Source organism: Sinohyriopsis cumingii, chromosome 6, assembly GCF_028554795.1.
Source record: "Sinohyriopsis cumingii isolate HCF-2022 chromosome 6, ASM2855479v2, whole genome shotgun sequence".
Lineage (NCBI taxonomy): Eukaryota > Metazoa > Mollusca > Bivalvia > Unionida > Unionidae > Sinohyriopsis > Sinohyriopsis cumingii.
In genome coordinates this window covers 9917434-9923942 of record NC_142966.1, presented here as the reverse complement: position 1 = coordinate 9923942, position 6509 = coordinate 9917434, and the positions used below count along the sequence as shown (strand labels likewise).

The 6509-nt window shown below is 35.0% G+C and overlaps 1 non-coding gene across 1 annotated transcript; it reads right to left on the bottom strand.

Annotated features, from left to right (window-relative positions):
- Positions 1-5304: 5304 nt before the first annotated feature.
- Positions 5305-5375, bottom strand: Trnag-gcc (transfer RNA glycine (anticodon GCC)). The gene has a single exon. It is a non-coding gene; the product is annotated as a tRNA-Gly (tRNA).
- Positions 5376-6509: the final 1134 nt, after the last annotated feature.

The window sequence follows — 6509 nt, the reverse complement described above, 5'->3', positions numbered from 1 at the left end:
CTACTTCTCCATCTACTAATTATCCTACTTCTCCATCTACTAATTATCCTACTCCTCCATCTACTAATTATCCTACTTCTCCATCTACTAATTATCCTACTTCTCCATCTACTAATTATCCTACTCCTCCATCTACTAATTATCCTACTCCTCCATCTACTAATTATCCTACTCCTCCATCTACTAATTATCCTACTCCTCCATCTACTAATTATCCTACTTCTCCATCTAATAATTATCCTCCTCCTCCATCTACTAATTATCCTACTTCTCCATCTACTAATTATCCTACTTCTCCATCTACTAATTATCCTACTTCTCCATCTACTAATTATCCTACTTCTCCATCTACTAATTATCCTACTTCTCCATCTACTAATTATCCTACTTCTCCATCTACTAATTATCCTACTCCTCCATCTACTAATTATCCTACTCCTCCATCTACTAATTATCCTACTCCTCCATCTACTAATTATCCTCCTCCTCCATCTACTAATTATCCTACTTCTCCATCTACTAATTATCCTACTTCTCCATCTACTAATTATCCTACTTCTCCATCTACTAATTATCCTACTCCTCCATCTACTAATTATCCTACTCCTCCATCTACTAATTATCCTACTCCTCCATCTACTAATTATCCTCCTCCTCCATCTACTAATTATCCTACTTCTCCATCTACTAATTATCCTACTTCTCCATCTACTAATTATCCTACTCCTCCATCTACTAATTATCCTACTTCTCCATCTACTAATTATCCTACTTCTCCATCTACTAATTATCCTACTTCTCCATCTACTAATTATCCTACTTCTTCATCTACTAATTATCCTACTCCTCCATCTACTAATTATCCTACTCCTCCATCTACTAATTATCCTCCTCCTCCATCTACTAATTATCCTACTTCTCCATCTACTAATTATCCTACTCCTCCATCTACTAATTATCCTCCTCCTCCATCTACTAATTATCCTACTTCTCCATCTACTAATTATCCTACTTCTCCATCTACTAATTATCCTCCTCCTCCATCTACTAATTATCCTACTTCTCCATCTACTAATTATCCTACTTCTCCATCTAATAATTTCCCACTCCTACATCTTATAATTTTCCTCCTCCTCCATCTAATAATTTTCCTCAATTCTCCATCTAATAATTTTCCGCCTCCATCTAATATTTTTCCTCTTCCTACATCTTATAACTTTCCTTCTGCTCCAGCAAATAATTTCCCTCCTTCTCAATCTAGAAATTACCCCTCCTACATCTTAGAACTTTCCTCCTCCTCCATCTAATAATTTTCCTCCTCCTACATCATATAATTTTCCTCCTCCTCCAAATATTGAATTTCCTCCTTCTCCATCTAATAATTTCCCCCTCCTCCATCTTATAATTTTCCTCCTCCTCCATCTAATAATTTTCCTCCTCCTCCATCTAATAATTTTCCTCCTCCTACATCATATAATTTTCTTCTCCTACATCTAATAATTTTCCTCCTCCTACATCTTATAATTTTCCTCCTCCTCCATCTAATAATTTTCCTCCTCCATCTAATAATTTTCCCCCTCCTCCATCTTATAATTTTCCTCCTCCTCCATCTAATAATTTTCCTCCTCCTCCATCTAATAATTTTCCTCCTCCTACATCATATAATTTTCTTCTCCTACATCTAATAATTTCCCCCTCCTATATCTTATAATTTTCCTCCTCCTCCATCTAATAATTTTCCTCCTCCATCAAATAATTTTCCTCCTCCTCCATCTTATAATTTTCTTCCTCCTCCATCTAAAAATTTACCCCTCCTCCATCATATAATTTTCCTCCTCCTCCATCTACTAATTTTCCTGCTCCATCTAATAATTTACCCCTCCTCCATCTAATAATTTTCCTCCTCCTATATCAAAATTTTTTCTCCTCCTACATCTAATAATTTTCCTCCTCCTCCATCTTATAATTTTCTTCCTCCTCCATCGAATAATTTCCCCCTCCTCCATCTAATAATTTTCCTCTTTCTCCATCTAATAATTTTCTTCCTACTCCATCTAATAATTTTCCTCCTTCTCCATCTTATAATTTTCCTTCTCCTCCATCTAATAATTTACCCCTTCTCCATCATATAATTTTCCTCCTCCTCCATCTAATAATTTTCCTCCTGCTCCATTTAATAATTTCCCCCTCCTCCGTCTAATAATTTTCCTCTTTCTCCATCTAATAATTTCCCCCCTCCTCCATCTAATAATTTTCCTGCTTCTCAGTCTAATAATTTTCCCCTCCTACATCTTATAATTTTCTTCCTCCTCCATCTAATAATTTCCCCCTCCTATATCTTATAATTTTCCTCCTCCTCCATCTAATAATTACCCCCTCCTCCATCTAATAATTTTCCTCCTTCTCGGTCTAATAATTTCCCCTTCCTCCATCTAATAATTTTCCTCCTCCATCTAATGATTGTCCTCCTCATCCATTTAATAATTTTCCTCCTCCTCATCTCATAATTGTCCTCCTCCATCATCTAATAATTTCCCCCCTCCTACATCTTATAATTTTTCTCCTCCTCCATCGAATATATATATATATATATATATATATATATATATATATATATATATATATATATATATATATATATATATATATATATATATATATATATATATATATATATATATATATATATATATATATATATATATATATATATATATATATATTACCCTGATGTTTATGGAAGCAATGAGAAAAGCTAAAATAAAATTCAAAGTTGGTGTTCCACAATGTATGTACTTGCTTCTACTACACAGACTGAGAAGCCAAGGACCAAGCCGATACTTATAGCAGGGTATATGGCAACACGTACGATGACGCCGATGATATTTGATATGGAGAGAATAAACAATCGATAATTAATATTGACATTTGATAAATGTAAAGAGAACAATGCCTAATCACTCGATTATGTTCTTATATTTCAACCTTTCTTCCCATGCTTGAATTCTTCTACCAAAACCCAACTTTTTTTATTCAGACTGTGTTATTACATTAAATCGTTAACGACCACTAATATCAGCTATTGCACACTTAACAGCCTTACTTAATATGCTACATTTGCACAATTTCGAAGTCAGCTACACGTTAAAAGCCAATTGAGTGGAAACACGTGGTTATAGATATACTTTGTTTTCTCGCTTTTGATGCATTTGTTTCTGGGACAGGTGCAATAGCGTGGTTATACGATGCCCCAAGTGAACCTGGAGTTACAGTGCACATCAGAATTGCCAATTTCTGGATGCAATACTATATTTATAATGGTCATTTGACATGAACTATCTTGAGGTAACATTTACCACAACAACAGAAAATTACATCTAATTTGTACAGTTAATGACTGAAATTTAAAATAAGCACGTGGATGTCAAAATTTAATCAGTCATTCAAGTCGCAAGCTCAGACATTTTCCATTTATTAATTAATTGTTCTTTTGTGCTTTTCTTTACGAAGCAGGAAATACTTAAAATTCAATTCAATTTTAAATTAATTAAATGAATACAGAAGGAAGGATGAAGTAAGTCGTTGAAAGACAGCACAAATATTCGTAGCACTGATATTATCTACAACGTTTGGCTTTGATTTGATTCATCCATTCAAAAAAGAAGAAAACAAATCCTCGTCCGACTCAATTAATGGGAATGCCCCATTTCTTTTCAACAACGCCCAACCCAAACAAAAAACTAAAAAAAAATCAACTTCCATTACAGAGAGTGAATACATGCTATTGCTTACAGTATATCAATTTTTAATAAAATTTTAAGTAAATCGGTTGTTAGTTCAATTTTGTGGCCTGTCGCTCAACTCTCAACTTTGTCACAACGTGCATTTATTCTGTTCGATTTGCAGCAAGATCGAAGTATCATTGTTTCCATGGATAAACATGACACCAGTTGAACAAATCAATTAAATTTTAATTAATACATTATTTGAACTGTCGCCTGTATTTTCGTCACTTCGTCGTACAAGCGATATGCAGGATTGCACAATTAATGAATTAGAATCATTTTGTACTTCTTCGTACGTTTCACGCGTCAAAATAAAGCCCCATGTCATTTTGCACAGGGCCTACCGTAAAATCAGATCTATTTATTTTTTTGTTTTTATTTTCTAATTAAATATGAATTCATTTAGGTGTCAGATTAACCGTATTTCTTTGCATGTGTCATCCAAAACTTGATTATTGACGGTCTATTCTGAATGGTGACAAATATACAGAACCATTTAGTACACAGGTTTATTGTGGCATGTACTCTGTCCTCATATCGTAACAAATAATATGGAATCCTTACTATGAGGATTGCGCTTGAAAGAGTATATATATATATATATATATATATATATATATATATATATATATATATATATATATATATATATATATATAATTTTTTTATCATCCTTCTCCTTATATGTACACTATTCGTGCACTGATAGAGCCCACTTCGGTACAACACAACATTACAACACGACTTCTATTATAGGCGGAGATGGTAAGGGTCTACGTCATTACAACACGACTTCTATTATAGGTCGATCATGATAATAGGGCCAATTTTGTATGTTGTATTAAGGGCGACCTCATCTAAAGGGCAGTATGGCCTTTGTCACCCCTAATCAGGGAGAACCGTGTGTGTGTGTGTGTGTGTGGGTGTGTGCGTGTTACACTAGATTGAGATCGTAAATCCTGCTGCGATCGGAATTATAAATATTGTAATTGCTTTTGGTATTGTTAACTAGAAAATCATTCCAATTATGTTTTGGAACATTCTAATACAAACGCCATTCTTTCTCCAAGTGACTTGGATTATTTATATGCGTTGTATTTTTACCTAAGTATATAAAGCTGATGGTTTGTTATTATATACAATGTTGTTGATTCATCATTAAGTACACAGTTGTATATCTGAAAATTAAACACGATTACAAAATCCTGATCTGATATTCTACTAAACCAAACAATTTATATAATTTAATAAACTAGTCTCCTTGCCATTAGGGTATGGAATTTGAGTTTCCACTTCTCTGTGTTTGACAAAGGTCTGATAATGGATACGGAAGACAGTATAACCTCTGTCTGGTTCTCGGACTCCCACAGTGTCAATTCAATAATGCATTTTTGTTTTGATGAGCCCGATGTCTTGAAATAAAAGAAAAGTAATAATAATAAAAATATTATTATTATAATCATCGTCATGCATTTACAGAAAAAAAGAAGGTGCGCCGAAGAAAAGAAAAAAAAGACTTTGCATCGGCCGGGAATCGAACCCGGGCCGCCCGCGTGGCAGGCGAGCATTCTACCACTGAACCACCGATGCTGTACGAAAACATGTTTATAAATTTGAGTGGAAACAAATATTAATTTTACTTCATCTATAACTAGTGTTCGCTACCAAAAATCCCCCAAGGCTGCCGCTACATTTCTGTGTTATATTCACTTAATTCTGTTCAGTTGTCAAGAAAGATAGTAACATTATGGCAGGTTCTTGGTTTGTGTATTTATGTTGTCTTATTCTTGCTGAAAGTAAATGCATTTTTAATAAAATAACGATACTGTGATAATATCACTGATATATCAGCGCATTTGCAGGGCGTGGGAGATGGGGCGGCAAGCTAAGCAAAATCTATGCGTAAAATCATCTGGTACGATTAAACAGGAAATGGACATGTTATTTGTCGCCTTGGTGTTGACGGTATATACTGGAAAGGGCCAGTGTATGCGGGACATGACCAATATTGCATAATTGGTAGTGATTAATGCACACGACTGAATACCATTGACCACCGATAGGTAAGGTGAGTAAAACATCATTGTTCTGTTAAACTGGAGACCTGCATTTTCTTTTGGAGACACAAAAAAGAAGTACCATCCTTACATATAAAAACTTTACTTTGATCTTGCTTTACTTTCTACGAAAATCTAAAATTAATTTCATTCTGTAAATTGCACTTGCTATGTTATCATGCGTAGTCCGAATCAACCGTTCATCTTGAGTTTCCTTAAGCTATCTTTTGGGATAAAGAACCCGAACACCGTTAATTTAAAGCTGAATGGTTTAAACTTTATCCCTGACATCACTTTGATAGGTAATTCTCTCTCTCTCTCTCTCTCTCTCTCTCTCTCTCAACTGCAGCAAGTGACACCTTTTGAGTTGGGGAGAAATTTATTTTATCTCTTGTATCATTTCAACAAAGCTTTGCACAGTGAATGTATTCATCATCAACTGTCACCTTTGACGAACACTTTCAATGACTGAAATTGTGTTGCAAGGTCAGGCCTGGCCCTAGGGCAAGGCGAACGAGGCCATCGCCTTGCGCCGCGCGCTTTCAGGCAATACATTTTTTTTGTTTTTGTGCTTGGGACCCCGCGCTCATCGCTTGCTGCCTTGGGCCCCACACATCCTAGGGCCGGGCCTGTGCAAGGTTAATCTTGTCAACGTCGTCTTTGTAGC